This window comes from Mycteria americana, chromosome 2, assembly GCF_035582795.1.
Source record: "Mycteria americana isolate JAX WOST 10 ecotype Jacksonville Zoo and Gardens chromosome 2, USCA_MyAme_1.0, whole genome shotgun sequence".
Lineage (NCBI taxonomy): Eukaryota > Metazoa > Chordata > Aves > Ciconiiformes > Ciconiidae > Mycteria > Mycteria americana.
Window position 1 is genome coordinate 84967908 of NC_134366.1, and position 17114 is coordinate 84985021.

Sequence of the window (17114 nt, forward strand, 5' to 3'; positions counted from 1 at the left end):
TAAGTAATGAGGCAATAAACATTTACAATATATGGCATGAATGGAGTCAGCAAGTACTCAGTGTTTGGAAAAGTCCTAAATCAGGTGCACATCCCACTGATTTTACTGAGGTTGCTCCTGTAACAGAATTTGTCAGCCTTGGTGTATTGTTTACAATGATGATTAGAGGAACATTATAAATATGCGTAAGAGCTAAAGTAAACCTACCTCTACTAAAGAGCTTGTATATAAAAGGACACTGAAGGTGATGTTTGGAACAGCAGTGCAAGAGTCAAAAAATGCTCATTTGAATCTTGCTGGCTAGATTACCTGTAGTGAATCAGCAAAATCAGATGACCTGTGATTTTAAGAACATATTGTTCAGTTTAGTGAATCAATGCTGCATTTATTTATTGCTGATAGAGCATGTATTGTTGTATTTTTAAGAGCTCTAATCACAGCCAAGTAGATTTGCAGGAGTCTGTTCAAATATCGAATAGAAAAGTGGTCTCTACCTCAAAGCAGCTAAGACAGGAGGCAGTGGACAGATACAGATGGAGAACAAGGAAACAATGAGTGGGCATAGGTTTGTAAAAAAATAAGAAATTCATCTATATGAAGCAGTGTTTTACTTTAGGAGCATTTTAAATACATCTACAAAATAAAATAATGGGATAGTTTTGCAGATATTTACTGATGCTTGTTTTTAAAGTAAAACTATTGGATGATGAAAATTCACATCATGGATTGATTGAAGGCACTTGTCAACTTTCTGGCAGTGAATAAGAGATTATAATGATAACTAGCATAGTAGAGACTGTGATACTCTAATGTACACTTAAGAAGACAAAATTTAGTACTTGGGCTAGCAATATGAACCTTTAAAGGCTACTTGATGAAGTCCAAAGATTCACTATTCAGAGTCTGGATTTCCATCCCTTTAAGTAAAGGAGCTTGAGCTCAGGAGCGAACGCTGTAAAAATAGGCATATCCATTAAATTCTGCCCCAGACTGCAAATAATTAAAAGGCCTGATTTACTAGTGAAACACACACAGAGCATACAACTCCTAAACTCGCCATCTGACCTCTGTCCTTTTACAGATCTGCCTCCTGGGAACTGCTCTCCCAGTGTGAAAAATCTGTTACATGGATTGTATAGTCGCAGTCCAATGTTTTCTTTTGAGCAAGAACAGGGAAACTGAGGGGAAGCATCTCATGTGTTTGTGTGAAAGAAACTTTACATTTGTCTAAAAGTCCTTAAAAGGTCAGGTGCATAATCCTAACCCTATTTCTCACTGAGTATAGGCCAATATACTTTAAAAGTGCGGATCAGAGCATAATATATACTGTATAATTTGTGCTGGTTCTGGCTTTTTTGTAAAAATGGGGGCAATGTTACTTGCTTACTTGAAAGGCTTTTATGAAGTTTAATTTAAAAGTGTAGAGTGCTTTGAGGTTTATTTCTTATGAAGGGAGCTAAATAATGTAATCACAGTCTCCATTTGTATTAATTGTGTTTTATTTTTAAAGAAATCATAGCCTTTCTCTCAAATTGCTTTTAGCTTTTATGTCTAGCTTGGCTTACAGGTTTAATTGTCCTTACCTTCCAATGCTCCTGGCAAAAACAGGGACCCTTTTGGATGTACACATTCTTAGATTTGTTTTTCTACCTTTCCCCTAGGTATTACATATATATGGCTTGAGTTCTGCCAGCCATAGGCAAAGGCTGAAGAGAGGAAAAAGAGAAATTGAAAAGAAAATGCTATGGACCTCTACTTTAAAATTCTGAGCACAGGAGGAAGAAACCCATATTAATATAATTGGGGAGTATGTGAGAGGGTTCTTTTAACAAGGTGCATTGAAAGAGTTTTGAATAGAGGAGGATTTTAAAGAGGGGATAGGAGATTTTGTTGATTTTTGTCCGTATACTATCTATACTTATTCCAGCACTCTTGATCGTGGTAAGATTTGTTGTTGTTGTTTTCTGTGCATGTGGATTACTTGCTTCTCTTAAACATCAAACTCAAGCTGGTTTTTTTATGTTCTTTTAACTTCTCATTAGGACTTTTTGTTTCTTTCTCTAGGTCACCAGGGATGCAGCAAAGTGACCAGGTCACCAGACCCAACATTATAACAGCAAACCTTGTAACTGATCCTGGCAGAATGGAAGGATGAGCCCAAAAGTTCAAAGCAAACATGCACAATGCCTTGGCAACGCCCACGAGCTGAAAGCTGACCTGGAAACAGTAAGATATGTGGTATAGCTGTAATAGCTTCTCTGCAACTTACAGCTAGAAACCATTCATACACACGGGGAGAGAGCAGAAGTACAGAGTTGTTTAACCAGAAAAAAAAAAAAATCATTAAAAGCACTAACAATGCTAGTAAAGTAGGGAATATAGGCTAGGACAGGCTTGCTTTTTTTAACTTTTCAAATTGTTTTCCTTTGGCTTATGTGAAAGTATACATTTTCCCTTAATATGTATTGTTTTCAGATACAGCAACAATATAATTGGTCTTGAACTCAAGACCATTATGTAGCTGAGAGTAAAAACAAACACACACCCCCTCACCCCAAACCCCCCAAAACCACAATAGCAACCAGGAACCTCAGATGACAAATTCATAAGATTAGTGCACCAGTTCCTTACCTCTGAAGGCTAGAGATAAAATTCTTTGTTATGACCCCAGTAAAAATGAATTTGGTGATCTACTGCATGTCATAAAAGTACAATATTATCTTCAGTTTCTCCTGGCTGAAAGCTCCATCAGGGAAAGGCTTTTTTCTTTCTATTTTCTATCTGAGAGTCCTTGAACCAAATACAGATAGTGTATAAATAAGTGTAACCCACTGACCCTCTGTCCCACACTGTGTCCTATATATTTGAGCTTTGCTGTGCTGAAAGGAAGGAATTATGTTCCCAGAAGGATGAACAGGAAGATTGCTGCCTTCTTCTTTTTCTTTTTTTTTTTTTCTTTTGTCCTTCATATGATAGCATGGCATTGACTTTCAAAGGATCCTCCTTCATGTTACCTTTGTGTAATCTCATGCATAGTCTAATTATTGACTATCCCCAGTGGTAATTTGGCTCGTAGCTGAGCTGTCTGTACTGCAGTGCAGCTGGATCTGCATCACAGGTAGGTGTACCTGAACAAGATTTCAAGTGGCTAACATGGATTTCAGTAGGAACATAATCATGAAAGCACAAGTTTTACTTCAGTCTTTGTAAGTCATGAGTAATTATTTCAGCAACCAAATCCCACATTGATACCATTGTGCTGTTGCCTAATTCAAATTTAATGCTAGCTTGAGTTTACCCAAAAAGCTGCAAGCAGACTTCTGGCTCTCCAAGGGGGGACAATGTGAAATAAGATGTACCCTGGTTTTGTAGTATGCGGTGATGAGGGACTGCAAAGGTGAAAACTTGCTTTAGTTGGGTGAGAGGCACACTGTCCCCAGCCTCAAAGTGATCTCTTCTCCCCACCTTCCCTTAAGGGTTGGCAGTTTATAACTGCCAGCCTGGGCAAGCTGTGCTTTTGCTGAGTGTATCTCTGGGATCTTAATTTGATGTATGATATTTGCCAGTTGCAGGTTTTTAATGCCTGTATTTTTCAGACACTTGAAAAATACAGAGTGAATAGCATTCAGTTGAACCCATTGCCAAATGATAGTTGCTCTCAGTTTGGATCAGTGCCCCAGTTTACAGCTGTCGTGTTCTTCAGGGGAAAGACTGTGGAAATAGGCTGACCTTATAGCACACCTGGAAGGCCAAGAAGGCGCTGCCTTTGCCAAGCTATACATAGTCAGGAGGGTTAAGTTATACAACCAGGTAAATGGTTATGCTAGCTGTTGTCATACTTTATTTGGCTGACTGTGGCTGTTAAGGCAGTCCTTTAGGGACATTCCTTCAAAGCTGCCAACCTCTGCATCCTAAAAATAATCAGTGCTGAGCAGAGTCAGTGACCAAGGGAAACAGTAATCTCAAGACATTAAAGCCTCATATCTTCAAGGTAACTTGTGTGGTTACAGCTAGACCTGTCAAGATCTACGTGAGATGGATGCTTGGTGGGTGATCTCTTCTAGAAAGGTGGGGTTTCCAAGTTGCTCGTTTTTTTCTCCTCTGTGCAGTCACTCAAAATGCAGGGCTCTGCATTATAAAGCTGGTGATTCAACAGAAGCAATACAGAAAGTACTTGCCAATCAGTCATTCTTTACAGACATCCCCTCTAGCGTATGCATGCTCGCCTTTTTAGGAGGTAAACGTCATTAACCTTTCTTTTTTTAGTTTGGATTCCAAGTTTTTTTAATTGAAATTCAGTTCACACTTGCAACATGCTCTCCTTTTGGACTGTAAATGCTGTGCAGTATGCAGATCACTCCATCTTCTTCTGCTCCTTGTTGCTCGCTGCTGCAGAGCCAGAACTTTCCAGCCAGCAGCTACTGCAGTGGTTTGCCTCCAAGGGCTCAGATGGAAAAAGCCATCCGTAAGGATGGTTCTTGCTGGAGAGGGGCATGAATGTGTCCTTCAAGGAGAAATGGCTGATGATCCTCTTGAGCACAATATCAGGCAAAATACCTCTCTGCCTACTGCTCCTGAAGTGGGAAATGTGCGGTGGGCTTTAGATTGAGGCCAGGGTTTAAATGTAATTACAGTCCCCGTCTTTTCTACTTATTTTAATAGTGCAGAGAAATCTACTATTTAGCCCTTGATCTAGGTGTGCTCTCTTCCCAGCAGTGAATTATGTGACATTGTGCTTCTGTTTTAAATGCTGTGGGAAGGCTGGACATCTGTTTAACCCCCTATCTCCTGAGTCACCACTTCCAGTTCACTGGTTAAAGGACTGGGAGTAAAAATAAAAAAGAAAATCATAGTGGCCACAGATCAGTCGGGGATTACTGGTAAGAAGGAAGGTTTGATAGAAATTTGAACCTTATTTCTCTCTGTAAGAAGTTTGCAAAAAATCTAGTGTGGAAGGGGAGAAGTATTAAGCAAAAAACTACCAAAATTGCTAATGTGTCTACAGACTTGAGGTGACTCTCCAATTTGAAATTTAATAGAAGTCAAATTTAATAGAAGTCAACTTCAGTGTCTTGGTGATTGAGTCTTTCTTTCACTGAATTCAGTCCTAAAACTCCCACGGCCATCAACATGGACAGGACTGAGCTCAAGGGTTAAAACTCACCCTCCCAAATATACAGAAATTACACTATGTATGAAGTATATGAATCTGGTGGAATCTCAGTGAGGTTATTGCCAACTTTTGTACCAGGGACTATTCTTGCTGTCTAATATTTGTAGTTGTTATTTTTCAGATTGTTGTTTCCTGGCACAGCAGTAAGCTCCCCATAGAAAACACTAGCATCCATGACTTCATTAGGTTGATAATTGGCATTTACCAGTCACAAGGGAAAACTTGAAGCTTTTCTTGGCTCTATCTCCTGCAATGAGCAGGAGAACCTCTGCAAGAGGTTCTTTTTGCAATGTTACACCCAAATTGCTTCTCTATGAGAGCAGAATGGAGTTCACTACCCTGGAGAGTTTTTTCCCAATCCCTTGCTCCATCAAGGATCCCCCATGTCCTGACACTAAGTATAAGAGAGAGAGTGCCATCCCTGAAGGGACTCTAAGCCATCTCTTTGCCAAATAAAACCAAGCTTTCAAGCTCTTTGGATAATTTGACAGCCCACCCTTTTCAAAGTACAGTTTCTCCCAGGTATTGATTCCATAAATCAGAAGCAAGCCTCATGCTGTATAGATGAATTACATTAATAGCTAGAACATCACTTCCCCCATGAAATCATGTGACCTTCCTCTGGGAAATCTTGCAGATTTGGACTGTGTGGGTGAGAATAAGAAAGTGATGATAATTTTCTTAAGGTTCTCTGCAAAATTTTCTGCCCCTGAGTTCTCTTAGTTCCTCAAATTGTGTTCCCTAAAGGAATGTAAAGTTGTATTCGCTGTTTTGATTGTATTATTTTATGCACCTTCTGCAATTTTTCTCTAGTCCCTTCTCTGCCTACTACACTTAACTACTTCTATACATTGATATAAAAGCAACTACCGCTGCATCTTCAGTTAGCTAGCTATGGGCAATTCTTTAAATAACAGACTTGCTGCCCCCCCCCCCCAAGATATTTTTTCCCAAGTGGGATAGAAGCATCACCGAAGTTTTGATACCATCTGAATAAGACCCAGTGTAGTTGGGTGACACCAAAGAAGAATGTCTCAAATGTGAAAGGTCTGAGTACCCACTGATCAGCTGCTACGCTGATGTTACTATAATTCAGGACCATGATGGCCTGATCCATTCCCTGGCCTCTGTGTCCTGGAGGATAGCTGAAGCTCATGATAACTTCTCATTTCTTTTGAAAAGATCTTTGTACCAGCAGCAAGAGAGAATGATAATTCTCTAAACCATGAGTGGTCATTGGTTTTGTAAGTTGTCTGAGCCAGTTTCTTGTCAAGCTGCCAGAGATTTCTTTCTGCTCATTGAGCCTTGAATTGTTCTACAGTGTTGATGTGACTTGCAAGGTCTGGGTTCTGAGTAGATTCACTGAGACTGCTTGTAAATACATACTGATCACTGAATTTTACATTAATAATAAATAATAATACTGAAATGATAATAATTGTGAGTGAACCTGACTTACCACTTGATTGCTTCCACTTTTCTTTGGGAACATTAAGAATGGGAGTTAATTTAAATTGTATGTATTATTCAGGGCATGTCTTTTAAGCATCTGATGGCATCATTAATATACATGTAGAGGGCAATTTTGGAGACATGTGTTTGAAATAGAAGGATTTGGAATGTGTAACAAGTAATGATTCTTTCTTTTGTGAAGTTGTAATTAAGTTATTAAAAATTCATCCTTCAAAATATGAAAATACATTTTCTTAGGCATCAATTTGTTTTAAATATGATGCACATTTTACAATTTGCATAAAAGATACTGTAGCTTGCCTTATGGATCCTACCAGTCACTGTGTTGATATGGTGAACCGGAGAGCCATGCTTGATTTTCAGGAACTAACCAAATTTATGAAGAGCTAGATACCATTGCCAGGGATTATTTGATGCTGTGCCTCTCTCTGACTCTGGCAATGCTGTGGCTGAGCTCACATATTTCATAAAATAGTAAGGGTATATCAAGCCCCAGCAAAGGTGTAGACCCTGATGTCTCTGGCACTGGTGCCTATCCCATTGAACTGCTAAACACTGAAGAGGATGGGGCTGATCTGGAGAAAGGAGTCCCAATCAATCAATGGGAAGAGACTTCTCTCGCCCTATTGTTGAGTGTACTGTGTAAAGATGCAATATACATTGTCTTTCCAGCAAGTTCAGACCCCTGGAGGGCTTTTAGCATTATACTTAGAGCGTAAAGGAAAGATAAAATGGAGCCAATGCACGTGATGCAAACTGTGGCTTCTCTCATTGCCACCTGGGATTTTCCAGATAGGCAGCTAGTCACTGATGTTGAGCAAGGTCCCTGCATTAACAGAGCTTTGTTTCCTAGCGACTCATGGGAATAGTTTTGGTTGAGTGGTTTGATTTGCATGGCTTCACATTCGTTGAGTTTTGTTTTGAATTCTGGACTTGAGTTTATTTAAATTCTCCAGAGTGACATTCATTGAAGTTGCCAAGTTTCATTTGGTTTTGTGTTGCAAGTGATGGTATTCTGGCATTTTTTCCGGATTAGTAAAAGGATTAAGGTCTGATAACTCATCAGTATTAGAGGCAGGCGCTTCGTACTGTTAGAAAGCTGCATAGACTACTTTTTCCTCTGTCCAATAGGAGGAGGCTTCTGTTTCTAGACGTGATAGGTCCTATGACATCGTGTTAATCCTGGAATATTATTCAATATGGAAAAGTTATTTCTGGTAGTCTTTAGACCTTTCCAAAATGCATAAGCTTTTATCTCTCCTTCTGAGGTTTTTAAAATGGGACTTAGAGTATTAAGGAAACCCTGTTTCTTTGTGAGCAATATGTGACACACGACACCAATAACATTTCTCAACTTTCAAATGCTGCTAAAAGAATGTGCCTGTGACATGTGTGGTCTTTCACTGCACAGAAATATACTCTGGCATGACATAAAACTTTTACCTAGTCTGTATGAAATAATTTGCCTAATGCAATTGTGGTTTTGCTATTCATGGGTAATACAGCTATCTTAAACTCATGTTTGTGAAAGACTTATTTTCCGTCTCTGAAGTGGGGCAGCTGAACAGCAGAAACCTCTGCAGAGGTTCCTTCTGACTCAGCCACTTCCAGTGGAGATTTCTGCTGGAGAAGCTTCCTGCGTGATCCTTATTGAATAGGATGGAGCTGGGAAGCAAAATTTCTGGGCAGCTAAAACAAAAACAGCTTTGCAGAGAGTATTACTCTTTAGTAAAATTATCTGCTAGAATCTTGTTGCTGAACAAAAAGAATAATAATAGGGTGACAGCTGGAATAAATTTCTTTAAAATTGCAAGTGAATTTGCATGGGGAGGGAAATATTTACCTCCTTTCTTTCTCACTTCTTCATTTCTACCAGGACTACTTCCGATGTCATTGGCCTTTGAGCATCAATGGTGAATGACTTTAACAAAAATAAGTCATCGCCTACAAATATTTTGCATTTATCCTCTTAAGCAGGAAGCTCCTTCACAAAATTGCCTGTTAGTCTGCTGCCTAGCACTGAACCAGATGTAATGTCCAATAATCTGTGAAAGCGTTGGAGTTAGAGATGCTTGTTTTGTAAGCAGAAATTTCCCATGCTTTCTGTTGGTCCCATTAAGTTGTGAGACCACAGGTTATAAGAAAGAACTTTTTTTTTTTTTAAAAAGTGTCTGCTTAGCTCAATTTCCATTAAATTCAATCATTTCCTATAGAATAATATATTAGAGCATTTTAGACTTATATAAAATGTGGCATTTATAGTTTTCATAAATCAAAGAAACTGAAAATGTTTCTGTAAGGCCTCTACTTTAAAGATAGAAAGATGAGGAATTGCTGTGTTGGAAACAACACAGACAACAGATAAAATTCACATGGCATAAGTGAATTATCACATTGCTTAAGTGGCTTATCAATACATTTCATTGCATTGATAATCTCTGAAAGTGTTATTGGTTTGGTTGAGATCATCTCTGTAACACACACAAAAAAACCCCCGATCTGTGATCAACGAGCCCAGACATTTGAAAATCATGTTTGTAACACATACCGTCTTCATGCCGTGTCAGAATACATTCTTCCTACTTTCTAGATCTCTCTTCCCTTAGAGACAGCACAGTTAGCTGTTCCAGGTCAGTTTCTGATGGCCTCTCTCGATTAAGCAGCATGTGTGTGGATACATTAAGGGCTGCAGAACTCTTATGACCTGAGAACTTTGTGTTTAATGTAAGTAAGGCGACTAAAAGCTGGTTTCAAGTAGAGAATATATTTGAGATTTTATTTTTTAAAAATACAAATTCATAGGGTCTTTGGGTGTTCATAACAAGGAGTCTTTGTCTAATGACAATTTATATTGAATGTTACTTGGAACGCAGTCTGATGAATATTTCAGTGAGGTCTGCAGTCAAATATCCTAAAACATGTTCCATGACCCAATATGCAAATCAGCTGTGGGATTTGAAAGGGCTGTTGGGGCTTACTCTACATAGATTTAGACTGTTTTAACAAAGGTTATTTATTAAACATTATCGACATTGGTGTTTTCACTACTTTCAATATTCAGGAGGGTATTTTATTTTCTTTAGGGAAATAGCTAAGAAGTAGGTCGGGAACCATGACTGTGAAGAGGCCACTCCAGGGAAGGGAAAGGTTAAGTTGAGTTCTAATAAGTAAAATAAAAAGGTTGGGAGGCTGCTGTCATTTGTGAAAGAAGAACCTCTTCTGAGTTATTGTTGTACATTGAACTATTTAATATGTCTCAGTTGTTGTTCTTTGACAATATTAAGGTTAATGAAGGGAATTCCTACCACTAAATGATTCAGAGAGTCAAATTGAAAGCTATTGGAGGAATTGTAGTTTATATTACATAGACAAGTCCAGAAGCATATTCCATGGATAAAAAATGTCATGCAGCAGAATCAATATTACCAAAATTGTATGATGCATATTTGGTGACTTTGTCAAATCACAAAATCCACATAACACATTAAGTAATTTTGGCAATTGCCACAATAAAAGATGGATATAGATTACTGGACCATATTCTATCCTGCTTTGTACTTTGTGAAATATCTGCTGGAAATAGGAAATATATTAGATTAGAATTGAACCAAACCATATTGCAAACCTAAACAGAATATAAAGGCTTAGGCTTCTCCAGGCAGCAACTCGTATTCACAAGAAAGTAAGGATGTGTATGCAAAAGTGCCAGTTTGTCAGGTGAGAAGAGCAGAGTTTGGGGCATTTTTATTTTTTTCTTTCTCCCTCAAATATCATTGGACTCCAACAGAAACGGGGAAATCCCTGTTGACTTAAAACAGAGCAATGGACAAATTAAGCAACCGTGAACACACACACACAAAGTAGTGATGTTGTTTACTTAAGTCTTTAGCCAACAGGCTCTGTGGGAAGCCGGGAGCTGCCGATCCCTGCGACTGAGGACAGAGACCACGAGATACCACAGTTGCAGCATGTCATCTCATGCAGTTGGTGTGTGTGTGAAGAAGATAGCTTGAAAAACCTCTCTTTTTGCCAAGGAAAGAGGGACTAGTGAAGCCAGAGTGCTCCCTCCACCTTAAGGCTGTCTCTGCTCTGCAGGGCCACGAGCTGTGGCTGTGTGCACGAAGGGAATACGCTCTTACGGGAGTGCAGGAGTCAGCATGTTTCCTCTGCAAAAGCTGGAGAATTGCAGAGGAATGGTTTGGGCTAATGAAGCAGTGTCATTTTGCATCGGTAGAAAATTGGCACCTCTCTCTTTTTCTCTGAAATGCAGCACTTTAGTGCTGACCTCTGTTCAAAATGAAGCGTGGTGAACCTATAATTAGGAGAAGTTCAAGTGAATAGCACAACAGAAAAATGAGAGTTGGGGGGTTCAGTTACACAGTATTCTCTTAGGCTGCTGTTGAAGTCTCCTGGCATTTCTTCTTATTCTGTTTTCCTGCCTGTCTCCTCATCTTCTGCCCTTAAAGTCCTGGATCTCAAAGTCATAGGTTTATGTTGACCTTCAGTTTTTACTAAGAAAAAAAGTGAGTTCCTAGTCTTAAAAGCTGCAGAGATAAGCTTGCAAGTGTGCTCTTTGAAGCCTCAGGAATAAGAAAACTCATGATTTTAAAATATTTGGGAATAGCAGTGCTACTCCAAACAAGAAACCACCAAATGCCTGTATCAGCATGCTTCTGAATTAGTCAATAAGCCTGTGCTCAAAGTATAACTATTTCACAATAGTATTAAATATGCTTCCTCCTGTTGGTACCTTATTCTTTTCTGTGTAAACAACTTCTAACAGCTTCTTTTCCATCCTTATTCAAACAAACACTAGCTTTTGTAACCAAAAAGAAAATGAGTAGCAGGTGAAGACTTATTTTTAATGATGCTGAGAACAAATGATTATTTAACTAAAGATCTCAGCAATTGTTTTCTACTAATCCTTATAATTCCACACAAATATTAGCAATAGTTTATGAAATCTAGAACTTTGAAATGCTCATTTTTCTGGAAAAGTGACCCTTTGTCATCTTTATTATTAATATCGTTGTACATGTGAGTCTGGGAAACATATGCATATAAGTACACATGCAAATATGCATGTATTAATTACCAAATCATACTTGTTACCCATTTAAGATATTTTATGCAATACATACAGCACGCAAATTGATGATTGAATATACATTAAGTCTACAGGGGACGGTCCGACCAGCCAGATGACACAGCGTAATTCATACAATTTTCTCAGAAAACTCTGCAGTTGAGCCTTGTAACACCTATTTCAACTGAAGCATCTCTTTCACAAAGAGATCCAGACAACTCTCAAGCACTGAGTAGTGCACTGAGTTTGGGTTTTTCAAGCTATACTTATTAATTTCCTTTAAGAAGCACTGTGACATGATGTATCGTGAAAGAGGTGTTGGGACCACAGGCTGCTGCAAACCATAGCCTGGGGGAAAGAAAGACCTCCAGAAGGCCTGTGCCCATTCTGGTGAGCAGTTAATAGCATGGTCAGAGCACAGAGATGGAGAAGCTCTGTCTTGCGACACTGCTGACCTGACTGGAGGAAAGAGACAGCGTGGGTGAGGAGCTAATTCTGAACTGATTTAGGCAAGGAAAAAGGTAATGACTCTGGAGCACAAAGAAACTACAATGTGAGGCAAGTAATGCAGTCTTATCAGTAGTTCTTGGAATGAGATCCTAGTTTGGGATAGGTGTTAAATTTACAAGAAAGACCTTGTTCTGTGTTTATTGTTGTTCAGGTATTTATTTCTGCAGATGCCTCCTTGCTTCTTCAGTTCTGTGCAAGTTTTTTTCTATATAATGTTTTAGTTTTAATACCAAGTAGCTTTCAACACAAACCATTCAGTAGTGTGTCTTCCAGTCCATTTCCTGGAAGCCATTGCAAACAATATGCTTTTCAGGCATTCAACATTTTAACAAACGGTTTTGTTATTCTTGTCTGGTTTCACAAGTAAATTAGACTGACAGGGTCGAGAATACCCATGATACAAACCACTCTCTGTAATAAGCAGGCCCTCTCAGAGAAAATCTGAAGTCTAGTGAATGCCAAGAAAAGAGTATGCCAATGGATTTAACTCTCTGTTCAGCTAAATGGCCAGTCACTGCGGAGATACCAGAGTGGGTAGGTGAGGTGTGACTTAAGTCACCTCTCTTCTCCTAGATCAAAGCACAGCAATTCCACGTTACACATCTCTGCCTTGACTGCTTTGCAGCTTTGTAAAGCTTTGGCTTTGTGGAGTACCCAAACAAAAACATCAATATTTGGCGGGCTCTGAGCTGTGGGGAATACTGTGGTTGTAGAAGGAGGTGGGAGATGGGGACAGTGGGAGAAGGCACTTTAACAGGTAAACCACGTTTATTTTTCCTAGGAGTTGGAAGTAAGGCTTGCCTTCCCCCCCCCCCCCCCCCTTTTAATGAGTTTGAGAAAAAATTGTTTTTTGGAAGGTTTTCAGGGACAAACTTTGTGACAGTTTATTTGCAATTACTTTTTTGTTTAAAAAGACCTAACTTGAAAACAGATATTAGGTATTAGTGTATAAAACAAATTTATTTTCATTATTTTGCATCCACTGCCATGTAATTTTATACTTTAATTTTTATATTAGAAGTAGAGAGTTATTTTCAACTCATCTTCTCTATGTCTTTCCTCATTTTATAGTTCTCCAATATGTAACCTTTTCTTCAGTCTATTAATTCTGTTATTGGTTGGTTAGATGTTGGTGTTTTTTTTTTTTTTTCCTCTATCAGTTTGTCCTGAATGCAAGCCAAAACTGGATCCTCCTGAGATTCACATAACCAGATGGTACTATGTTTGGCATCTTTCATTCCTCTGATGCCAAGGCTGATCACACACTACTCTTAGTAGTTCATCAATTTCAGATCTGAACAGTGTTCTTTAGAAATCCTGAGTGAATATCGCTCTGTCCTTGTAATTTGTTATTGCTCATTTATTAATATATTCTAAAAGCTTTCCTACCAACACTTCAGTTAGAAGCGCTTCTAGGACTTTACTCTGTAAATAAGGACTCTGGTATGAAAACATCCTTTCCTCCAGTGTTAGCTTTATGCAAAACATGTGTTTAGTTCTTCTGCTATTACCACTTCAAAGGAGATCCCTGTATTTTTCATCTCTCATTTGGGAGCATGTTAGCTCTGCATTCTTCAAGTCTCTCTCAAAAAAATTTCACATGCTCTGGTTCTTGAATAGACACAAATGAATGCTTAATGTAACACATTAGTGTATAAAAGATGGTCCAGTGAGTGTACAGACTGCTTTTACTGAGAAGCTGTCTATTTGGGAAATATCTCATTCAGTACAGGGGTGTTCATTTATATCACAAAACTCCATGCTACTTCCCTCTGTGCAAAATGAAGTACTTATTAATGGTACCTTTATGTGGCATGGTTAATTCTGTTTTAAGTGAGCCTTCTCTGAAAATACTTGCAGTACATGAGGCCTTGTGTATAATGCTTACACATCAACGAAAGACTACTTTTTATTTCAAACGCAGAACTCTGGGAGTAGGCTGGGCTACAAAAATCCCTTCTTGGTATACGGTAAGAATATCCATGAGGAAGTTTGGGGTATAGTAACTTGTGAGTTGTGAACTCCTCTGCTGGTTTGAAGTGTATTAACTTCTCTGGGTACACAAGCCTGGAACAGGCTAGAGCCGATAGAAAGTTTGAAATTAGTAACATTTTTTTTAAAAAAACTTGTGATATGAGTGAAAGTGTTGGAAAATGCCTTGTAGGAGGCAAGTAATATAAACATGGCGAGGGGGGAGGAACTAACCATAAGCTTCATGGGGTTTTGTAAAAATGCTGTTTAGATATCTCTCAGTAATGCTGATGCTGAGATGTCATTTCACCATTTTTCTGCTGGTTGCATCAGTAAGGCATTGGGACACTTACAATGGAAGTGTTTCAGCATATTTCTTCAGCTAGAATCTCCTTTTTATTCCAGTCAGGACAGAATAAAACTCATCTGAAAAATCCGAGGGGGACAGAAATGCTGACACTTCAAATGCCCAGTTCAAAAAAACCGATGCCCATGCTACTTTTCATTCCCACAGCTCCTGAATACCTTAAGCATGTTCCCTTTAAGGACAGCTTGTGTCATTGCAAACCGTGTTCTTGATGTCTAGTTGCACCGTGCCTGTGTTTCTGTAGAGTTTTAATCATTGATAGTATACCTGCGCATTCATCGCTTTCTTGTTATTTCTCATGGTTGCTTTTTTCTGTTGCTATTGGTAAAAATGTTTTAAATGGTTTCTGCTGTGCCCATATTTGCTCTTGAATCAAAAGGGAGTAGTTAGTGAAAATATAATTTAGGGAATATGTTTTAATTTTTTTCAGTCAAGCTCAACGCTTTTTGCAGGATTTTTATCCAGTAGAGAAGGGTTACCGCTGAGTAGATTATTACATTCCATTGTTAGCCTGGAAAGAGAAAACACAGTCTATGAATAAAGGAATAAATTAATTTAAGTACCACAAAGTGTAATAAATTTTATTTTAATTCTGAATAGAATTGTTGTCATTTAACCCTGTGTATGATTTGTATTCAGAAGTGGTGCCATTGCCCCGGTATGTCTATTAATACTGTAGCAGTATGGTTTTCTTTCCTTCTTGCTTTCATCTCTCTGAGTCTTTTGCCAATCCTTTGTTTTTCTCTTTTCTCTTTCTCTTTTCTGTTTCCCCCATTCCCCACCTTTGTTCCCTTTTTTCTTTTTTCTCCTTTTTTTCCTCCTTTTTTCCTCCTCCTTTTTTTCTTTCCTCCTCCTTTTTTTTCTTTCCTCCTCCTTTTTTTTCTTTCCTCCTCCTTTTTTTTCTTTCCTCCTCCTTTTTTTTCTTTCCTCCTCCTTTTTTTTCTTTCCTCCTCCTTTTTTTTCTTTCCTCCTCCTTTTTTTTCTTTCCTCCTCCTTTTTTTTCTTTCCTCCTCCTTTTTTCTTTTCTTTTTTTCCTTGGGATAGGAACAGCAACAGATCTTTTCCCTCTTCTAGTGACTGATCTTTTCCTTTTTCTGAAACTACCATCCTACAATGTATGACTCTCTGAAATTACTATGTTTTGAAGCAAATAATGCAATCCCTTGGAGAAATTTGAGTCTCCCTTTCCTAGTGCTATAGAACTCCCTTTTCTCCTGGCTAGAAAATGAGAAACCAGCCTGTGAAACCTGATCTGTTTTCTTTCCTGAGCCCTCTGCTAATTTACTAGGCAAGCTGCATGTTCAGGACAGAATAAATATTTCTTTGGAAAGCTGTATAGAGACTGATGGTTATTCAGAGCTGCTCAGAATTTTAGAACATTAGGAAATACCCTGTCCGGTGCAGAGTTAGTGGGCAAGGGTTTAGATAAGGCAACTTATCATTTTACTATCCAGCTGTACTAAGTGTGTTAATATTTCAAATGGTCCTGCAAGATGTACATTTGATTGTCTACCAGAGTTCACTAAATAAATATTCATAACACAAATATGAAGTATTTAAGAATGTCTTTGTTCTAAAATATATGCCTGTCTCATTCCTATAATTAATTCAGATAGGCAGCTACTTGCAGAATACTTTTGTAAAACATCAACTAGACCTCTGGAAGGGTTAACTTTCACCCAATTTAATTTCTGTTTTGATGGAAAAAAATCCTCTTCAACCAGTAACTGAAAAAAAACCTGTGCAAATGGGAACCTTAGAAACGGGCTGACTGGCAGTGAAAAGATTGTCACCAGGAGTATTCAGCAAGAGTCAAGGGGAGAGTAGCCTTTCTCTGGTCTAAAGTAGATATTTGGTACCTTTCCCTTTATTTCTTAATGTTAACACTGGGGAATAAATGGTTGCTGCTCATGGCAAGACATAAAGAGCTACGAGCTCAGCTGGATGCAAAATGACAAAGAGCTGGTGGAGTCAGTAAAGCAATACTGATTTAGACCAGTGGAGGATATATAACTAAACTAAATCACCTAAATGAAATCAGCAGCTTACAAAATCTTGCAACTACAGGTCTGAATATTTTTCAGAGATGATGGTAGTCATAGGTTCTCATGCTATCTAAAGCTGGTTCCTTTTTCAGACTTGAGGATTCAAGACCTAATTGATTAACTTTCTCTCAAAGGAAATGTCAGTGGCTGATGTGTGGAGGGGAAGATTGTGGGGGCATAGAGAAGAGGCCAAGGAGGTCTCCAAAAGGAATTTTAAGAGCTGTTGCTAAACAGAATTTCTTTTCTTACTACTTTTCATTAAAAATCATGTGTTAGAAGAGAAGAAAGAGACAGAGCAACTGTTTAACTAAGCTGCTTTCACAAGTGGGACTTGTGAAAGGGCCACACCCTGTGCAGTGTGTCGTCTCACACAAGCATCGCTGTCAGAGGCTGGAGCATCACTTTCCATTGAAGTGGCTGTGGCAGGCAGGATGGTGCATCTTCTGTGAAATGCTTTTATTGCCTCTTTTTCTTGCATTTGTTTTTATG

At 38.6% G+C, this 17114-nt stretch overlaps 1 long non-coding RNA gene across 1 annotated transcript in view; it reads left to right on the forward strand.

Moving 5' to 3' along the window:
- Positions 1 to 17114, forward strand: part of LOC142406701 (uncharacterized) — a 126785-nt gene that overhangs the window by 12269 nt on the left and 97402 nt on the right. Inside the window, exon 2 of the long non-coding RNA XR_012774671.1 lies at positions 2065 to 2226. This is a non-coding gene — a long non-coding RNA (uncharacterized LOC142406701). The remainder of the gene's footprint in view (positions 1 to 2064; positions 2227 to 17114) is intronic.